Consider the following 9,080-nt stretch of genomic DNA (forward strand, 5'->3'; position numbering starts at 1 on the left):
AACATCCTTGTGATTATAATATAGCCTGTTACTTTCACACTGATGCATACAATTATTCATCTATTGTCTACTATTGTGATATTGTTCTCTCACAGACAATAGTATATTTGTATCAATTGTTTACTTAAGGGTTTGTACCCATATTGGTTTACAAATAAAGACCAGGATTAATGATTACCAATTGGACATTCTATGATTTACAGCTCCGTATTGAATAAGAATTTACCACTCATACATGTAGTTTCTGCTATGACCTGCCAAATAGCAGCGGACTATAAAAAACTAACGCCTTCCCCTATGCAGGTGTTAGTTTCCCGAATATGGTATGTATACAAAATGGAATACATGACCGCTATAATTTGAAACTCCTCTGAATCATTTGATAAAGTTTGGTCCCCCTGGCTGGCATCTCAACACGCTTCCTCACCATTTGTTACCTGATATACTTAAAACAATGCTTAAAATTATGGAGCCTGGAGGTCACCCACTCCTTCTCTTCTTGACTTATTCTCTTTTCCTCCCTTTATTCACTTTTCTCCTTTCCTTTTCTATTTCTTCCTACCTTTCCGTTCTCTATCATCAATTCTCTTTAACGGATAGCCACAATGCCGCTGCGATGATTCCCTCCTGCTATTTTAGCTCCAAAAATTGGATCATATCTGTTGTCAGAATTTGTTGTTTTTTTCCTGCAATTTAACTGGCAAAGTTTATTATGTGTTTTATATGCTGGGTTTTTTTGTGATCCTCTCAATAAAGTGTGTTTAAAAAAATAATTTGCCACTTTTATTCTGTATCAGCACTCAGATGCAGTCCTACAGTATATTAATAATAGTTGTTAAGTTCGTCTAACTTTCAGGAAAGAGCAATACCTTAATACACCAGTGTTCGGGCCGCTGCGACCGCTCAGTGTGTGTGATAAACCTCTATGAATGCGTACACGTTGCGTAAGCACGCAGACTCGTTGTAAGCACAAAGTAGCTATACGTGCGGCGGAATACACTTTAAAACCCCTAACAGGAAAGGAATGCGACACCAATTGTATATGTTATGTTGTGGTCCAACACAGCAACAAATATTTACTTAAAAGTGGGTTCACAGAGAAATACAACAATACAAGAGAAAAGCTACAACCAATGGATACATACGTTTGTTCGCCTGCGCCACCCGGATCCGGTCCTCAGTCAGTCTAGCAAGATGACCTTCAGAGAATTAGACTGGGACCGGCCAGCAGGCTTGGTTTTTATACAATTGTCCAAAATATAGTACAAAGGAATCTGTAATCTCTTCTTTCATAGGTCAAAGGGCTGGTCATTTACAGTACATGAGGGGTCATAGGTGGGTTTGAATAGGTGGGCGATGCCTGGTCTAGGTGCACTTGCAGGTGTCCTCCACTGGGTTCCCACCGAATATCAGGAGTACAGTAAATGCAGTGTGATATTAATTTTGTTTTCCTGCACTTATCTATGCGCAGGAGCGTGCTACATTCTGCAAGCTGCAATCGGAATATTGCCCTTGAAATACTGTACATCTGGATAACAAACATCACATCCTAACCTAATTCTGTCCCCTCATATCCTGTAAAGTTGAATCCCTCTGTTGCTATACCTCTGAAGCAAATGTAACTTGCTGGTGTGGTGCGTGTAGGCTATGTGTAAATTATGCACTATGTGGATTAAATATCAGATATGTCTTTGTGGCTTTTCCATGCGAATGCGTATGCTACCGTATTTACTCATACCATGCGCTAATAGCCTAATACGCAAAACTTCGTGAGCCAGTGTATACAGCGTGCGGGTATGCGCATGCACGGCAGAACAAGCACGCGCACGGAGGCCACTCTGTGTGGTGTTTGCACGTGATGCATGGGGGTATAATATTTTCGACTTCAACATAGTGAACCTGAATTACACCACCAGTTAAATATTTACTGTATGCACATTTACCGTACCGCCTCTTCTACATTTATTCTCACACCACTGTATGTATGTATGTATGTATGTATGTTCGGCACCCCTGGAAAATTTCCCCCAAGGATTGCAGAGGTTATAGGAAAAACACGAATGCGACAGTCATCGATGTTGTGGAATAGAAATATGTGGCGGGCTATAACAGCATCCAAGATCGCCGGAGGCACGAGATACCAGACGATCTTGGACATTTTATTTAAAAGTGGTAATCACAAGGCAAAACCATGCCGTGTAAGTGATTGCCCCTTTAAAAAAATATCCTAGTCCAATAAAGTATATTTAAAAAATATATATATATCCTAGATCAAACGGCATCTTGCACCTCTGGCGATCTCGGACCGCCGTTACATCCCACTGTATGAATGGTTGGGGGTCTAGAAGCTATATAGGACCCCAGACGCTAAAGGGATTTTGATAGTGTGAAATTAATTTTAGATGCTTAATTTAAAACTCGTACCATCTGATACTCTGACATATACAGTAACCATTGCTGCATCCGTAGTTATAATACCCTCAAAAGCAGAGCCAGCGGAATCCAAAGGTCCGGTGCTGTTGTTGGCTTTTGGGAGGAGATGATGGTATAAGTGATGGAAGGAAAAGCACATAAGGGAAGAGGGCCCTGCTCGTGAGAGCTACCACGCTAAACTATACCTCTCTCAGATATACCTGCCCATCACTCACCAACACTCCCTGGTGGAAAGCGGTTACTATACTGTGGAGATGTGCCCTGCGGGCGCATCGGCAGCGCTGGGTGCGTGGCGGCGGGTGTCCGGTGCAGGGATTACCCTTTTCCCTGCACTGGACCAGAGGCTGCGGAGGCGTTTGAATCTTGGCGCCCTCCGGGAGCCAATCGCGGCTCCCGGAGCGGCAGCCAATCGGAGAGGGGCGCGGCGAGCCAATCGGCGTTCGCCGTGTCATAGGCCCCGGCGTCAGACGCCGGGCGGGAGCCGTTCGGGGAGGAGGCCGCGCCGAAGAGCGGCGAAGATCAGAGGGACGCCGGGCGCGCGCGGAAGAGCGCGAAGAAGAAAGAAGCCGGGTCCTGGAGAAGAGGGTCGGCGCGGAGAAGAAGACGGCGGCCGCTGAAGAGGCCAGAAGACGTCTGGCTCCTGCAAGAAGATGTCCAGCGGCGGCTGGACGCGGAGCAGCGGAGGCGGCGCCGCTGGCCAGGACGGGTCAGCGGCCGAAGATCCATGGAGCAGGTGAAGCCTCGGTGAGGCAACCTTCACCCCCTCCCCTCTTCCTCCCTCGACCACCAGGGACGGGCATTAGGCCCGAGGGCACAATTCAGGCACTAGGCCTGTGGCGCAGCTAGGAGTTTGGGGCCCCAATATTTGATTAGGTGGTTTGGGCATTAGGCCCAAGCCACCCTACCCCTGCGGCACCAGTTAGGCGGGCATTAGGCCCGAGGGACAAATCAGGCAATAGGCCTGTGGGCAATAGAGGGCATTAGGCCCTAGTGTGTTTTGGCCAATTAGGGAGTATTAAGGTGACCCTGGGCACAAGGCCCAGGTCACCCAACGGGCAGCAAGTTAGGCGGGCGCTAGGCCCGTGGGCGAAGTCAGGCCTCCGGCCTGAGCGCAGTCAGGGGGCGCTAGGCCCAGCGAGTAAGTACCCCCCCCCCCAAGGTGAATAAAGGTGGCACTGGGCACTAGGCTCGGGCCACCCGGAGGTGTTTAGGTGGGCAGGCCGTGTGGCACCCACCCCCTTCCAGCGGCAGGTAGGGGTTTAAAGGGACAACACCGTGTGATCTTGCATTCTGATATTGTGATGTATGTTGTTACCGTGCAGGGCAAATTGTCTGTGTTTGCATAGTTTTGTTGCACCACACCCACAGAGCTAGTTTGAGGGCTCTGCTGTTGTAGTTAGTATAGGGTGTGACACTAGGTTAGAGTTAGGCCCTGCACGGCTGTTTCTCTTTGCCTCCTTACAGGGACCTGTAAGTGGAGAAGATCGGAGTGCAAGACTTGTGATGGTGAGTAGCATCCGTGTACGTTTGTCCCTTGTCTGTCCCCGAGCGCCGGAGTCGGGATTGCTCACGGACGTGAGAATCCTTTTCATCACACTACGTGCGAAAGCGCGAGTGTGTGAAATCTGGGTGGCTGAGGCTTTGTGCCGGTGATGACCATTCACCCAACCGGTGAAGGTCGCGGTCACCCCTGGGGTATCCCCTGTTCCAGTGGAAGAAGGGTCGATACCCCCTTTAATGTAAACCATTCTCTCCTCAGCTCAGTCGTCGGTCAGCTCCGAGAGGGAATCGCCGTGTCCGGATCCGACTGAAGATTTCCAGGTCCGTTACAGGTTCCGGTACCTGAAGGTGAGAGAGAGCGGCGCCTGGTGAGTACAGAGTCTACACATGCACGGCAGCAGGCACCACACGCGCCGCAGCCGCACCTCTCACACTTGGCGTAGTCGGCAGGATAAAAGAGACCGGATCACGGACACGATGTGGAACGCCACCAAGAAGACCTCCCTGCGGACGGCTCCGGAGAAGACTCACCCCCGGATGTGTGCGGACCAGAGCGACTGGGTGACGGTGTCTGGGGCAGACATCCTGAAGATGGTGCAGCGGTCGGTCCAGCGTGGAAAAGAAGAGCGCCGGGAGAAGGGGCGCAAGAAGGCCGCTGTGACGCCCTGCAAGAAATGTCGGCAAACAGGGCACTTTGCCAGCGAGTGTACTTGGCGAGAGACGTCCCCAAAGAAGGTGGTCCAGGAAGCGGACCGAAGACGTCAGCAGGGCCAAGCGAAGAAGGAGTCCTGGTGTTTGCTCTGCGGAAACTACGGGCATGAGCACAACAGTTGTCCTTGGGACGAAGAGTTGAGCGAAGACGAGGTTGATTCCTGGTGTGAAAGCTGTGGAGATCCCCGACATCGGCTCCTGGAATGCCCATGGACGGAAGACAGGACGGACTACGAGGCCACGGTGAAGCAGATGACGGAGTCTCGTCAGCAGCTTTGGGACCGGGTGGCTGCAGAGCCTGTGTGTGCGCTCTGCGAGGCGAGAGGACATGCGCTTCCCGATTGTCCGTGGAATGAAGACCGGATGATTGCGGATGGTCGCGCCCAGAGATGGGAGGAGGAAACCAGGGAAATGGAGCAGAAGGCCTTGCTTGAAGTTAGTTCGCAGGTGCCCATTTCCTCTGAGCCGGAACCAACGGGTGAAGATTCCCCAGTGAAGGAGGTGGACCAGGAACCGTCTTGGAGAAGGTGGCAGTGGCCCTCCCTTGTTGGAAGTGTCGGCGACCAGGACATGCGGCCAGTGAGTGCCCCTGGGAAGATGCTGCGGACCTACTCTGTCCCAAGAAAGTGACCCCAGTAACGAAGGATCCTTTCCCGCATGAGACGGAGGTGGACGACTGGGAGGTGAAGAGGCCACGCTGCCAAGAAAAGCGTGAAGACCCAGTGACTGAGACGTCCGGAAGCTCCCCGCGATGGAACCGTCCACGACCAGGACGTGCGGGACAGGATTGTCCTGGATACCAAGAGATGCCAGCGGAAGCAAAGGAGTACGCTGAGGAAGTAACGATACCAGCGGAAGCGAAGGAGTACGCTGAGGAAGCAGAGGTGCCAGCGGAAGCGAAGAAGTACGCTGAGGAGGAAAATAATACCCCAGTCCAGATATCGGAAGAGGACTCGGACTACGGTGAGCTGTCCGCCGACGAATCCCTCCCAGAACAGATGGAGGACGACTCTGGCATCGGAAGTGCCGACGAGAGTGACTGGCAGGATCGGGTGGAGTCGTGCCCCCAGTTGAATGCCCTCCGTGAAGAGGAGGAGGTAGTCCTGGGGCAAGAAGACCTGCCGGAAGTGCCGAAAGGGACGGACGTACGGGGAGAGGATTGTGATGCCGTGGGAGGACCCGTTCCAGAGGAAGACATAGGACCTTTGGAGATGCCCCACGAGGAAATGCGACATATGGTGGCTGTTGCCCGGGAGGGAACGGATGCCCCGGAGGATTCCGCTGTTGGGTGGTGGTCGATACCACACCCGGAAGACAGGGACGAAGCCACAGACGATATAGGAGGTCGAGAGTGGGTGACTGTTGTCCCCGTGGAGGAAGATTCCCCTTGGTGGCCAACGTCGAGCGACCGTGAGGAGATGCCACTCCCCCAGAGAATCCACCGATGGAGGTCAGGACGTAAGAGGAACCCGGAGCTGGAGGAGGAAGGATGTGGGGTCCAGGCTGGGCCCCCGAATGTACCTTCGCCGGAAGGACCTTGGAATTCCCTGACCCGCGGACAATGGACGTCGTGGAGACCTTTGTAGGGACTACAAGGGAAAAAGGGGGGGGGAAATGTGGAGATGTGCCCTGCGGGCGCATCGGCAGCGCTGGGTGCGTGGCGGCGGGTGTCCGGTGCAGGGATTACCCTTTTCCCTGCACCGGACCAGAGGCTGCGGAGGCGTTTGAATCTTGGCGCCCTCCGGGAGCCAATCGCGGCTCCCGGAGCGGCAGCCAATCGGAGAGGGGCGCGGCGAGCCAATCGGCGTTCGCCGCGTCATAGGCCCCGGCGTCTGACGTCAGACGCCGGGCGGGAGCCGTTCGGGGAGGAGGCCGCGCCAAAGAGCGGCGAAGATCAGAGGGACGCCGGGCGCGCGCGGAAGAGCGCGAAGAAGAAAGAAGCCGGGTCCTGGAGAAGAGGGTCGGCGCGGAGAAGAAGACGGCGGCCGCTGAAGAGGCCAGAAGACGTCTGGCTCCTGCAAGAAGATGTCCAGCGGCGGCTGGACGCGGAGCAGCGGAGGCGGCGCCGCTGGCCAGGAAGGGTCAGCGGCCGAAGATCCATGGAGCAGGTGAGGCCTCGGTGAGGCAACCTTCACCCCCTCCCCTCTTCCTCCCTCGACCACCAGGGACGGGCATTAGGCCCGAGGGCACAATTCAGGCACTAGGCCTGTGGGCAATAGAGGGCATTAGGCCCTAGTGTGTTTTGGCCAATTAGGGAGTATTAAGGTGACCCTGGGCACAAGGCCCAGGTCACCCAACGGGCAGCAAGTTAGGCGGGCGCTAGGCCCGTGGGCGAAGTCAGGCCTCCGGCCTGAGCGCAGTCAGGGGGCGCTAGGCCCAGCGAGTAAGTACCCCCCCCCCCCCAAGGTGAATAAAGGTGGCACTGGGCACTAGGCTCGGGCCACCCGGAGGTGTTTAGGTGGGCAGGCCGTGTGGCACCCATCCCCTTCCAGCGGCAGGTAGGGGTTTAAAGGGACAACACCGTGTGATCTTGCATTCTGATATTGTGATGTATGTTGTTACCGTGCAGGGCAAATTGTCTGTGTTTGCATAGTTTTGTTGCACCACACCCACAGAGCTAGTTTGAGGGCTCTGCTGTTGTAGTTAGTATAGGGTGTGACACTAGGGTAGAGTTAGGCCCTGCACGGCTGTTTCTCTTTGCCTCCTTACAGGGACCTGTAAGTGGAGAAGATCGGAGTGCAAGACTTGTGACGGTGAGTAGCATCCGTGTACGTTTGTCCCTTGTCTGTCCCCGAGCGCCGGAGTCGGGATTGCTCACGGACGTGAGAATCCTTTTCATCACACTACGTGCGAAAGCGCGAGTGTGTGAAATTTGGGTGGCTGAGGCTTTGTGCCGGTGATGACCATTCACCCAACCGGTGAAGGTCGCGGTCACCCCTGGGGTATCCCCTGTTCCAGTGGAAGAAGGGTCGATACCCCCTTTAATGTAAACCATTCTCTCCTCAGCTCGGTCGTCGGTCAGCTTCGAGAGGGAATCGCCGTGTCCGGATCGGACTGAAGATTTCCAGGTCCGTTGAAGGTTCCGGTACCTGAAGGTGAGAGAGAGCGGCGCCTGGTGAGTACAGAGTCTACACCTGCACGGCAGCAGGCACCACACGCACCGCAGCCGCACCTCTCACAATACCGCCAGTCGGGTTCCCATTTGTCGCAATACCAACGCCGGAATCCCGACAGAGGGTGAATTGCCGCTGCCAGGATACCGGCGACACAGGCTATTCTCCCTCTGTGGGTGTCCACAGTGAGCCCGCAAAGGAGCTTTCTAGCACTCGCCCCGCTGCGGGCATTCTGGCGGACGGGATCCCGCTGTCAGGGTCATGACAGCCAGGCTCCCGTCCGCCGACAATTGGTACATATTCCCTCCCTGGCAATCTACCTCACCCAGTGAAATACCATTCATTCACTACCCCTCCTGGACGCTATAACTTACCTGTGAGTCTGGGCTTGGTACAGGTTACTGGCGGCTGAGATCCCGGCGATCGGCATACCAATGCCTGGATCCCGGCTGTGGAATGCTAGCGGGGGGAAGCTTGCCACAGATTCTATTCCCACTCTATGGGTGTCGTGGACACCCATGAGTGGGAATAGTCCCTGCTAGTTGGCATGCCGACTGTCGGGATTAGGGGTTGGTAGGTGCCGGTAATGTGACCAGCGGATTCCTGATCGCCGGTCACATAACTACATCCCGTGAGTCCCATGACTGATTGTGTAATCCCCTTTTTCTCTAACGTCCTAAGTGGATGCTGGGGACTCCGTAAGGACCATGGGGAATAGCGGCTCCGCAGGAGACTGAGCACATCTAAAGAAAGCTTTAGGACTAACTGGTGTGCACTGGCTCCTCCCCCTATGACCCTCCTCCAAGCCTCAGTTAGATTTCTGTGCCCGACGAGAAGGGTGCACACTAGGGGCTCTCCTGAGCTTCTTAGTGAAAGTTTTAGTTTAGGTTTGTTATTTTCAGTGAGACCTGCTGGCAACAGGCTCACTGCATCGAGGGACTAAGGGGAGAAGAAGCGAACTCACCTGACTGCAGAGTGGATTGGGCTTCTTGGCTACTGGACATTAGCTCCAGAGGGACGATCACAGGTTCAGCCTGGATGGGTCCCGGAGCCGCGCCGCCGGCCCCCTTACAGAGCCAGAAGAGCGAAGAGGTCCGGAAAAATCGGCGGCAGAAGACGTTCCTGTCTTCAATAAGGTAGCGCACAGCACTGCAGCTGTGCGCCATTGCTCTCAGCACACTTCATACTCCGGTCACTGAGGGTGCAGGGCGCTGGGGGGGGCGCCCTGAGATGCAATAAAACACAGAAATACCTTACATGGCAAAAAAAAATACATCACATATAGCTCCTGGGCTATATGGATGCATTTAACCCCTGCCAGAA

This window comes from Pseudophryne corroboree, chromosome 11, assembly GCF_028390025.1.
Source record: "Pseudophryne corroboree isolate aPseCor3 chromosome 11, aPseCor3.hap2, whole genome shotgun sequence".
In the NCBI taxonomy this organism is placed as follows: domain Eukaryota; kingdom Metazoa; phylum Chordata; class Amphibia; order Anura; family Myobatrachidae; genus Pseudophryne; species Pseudophryne corroboree.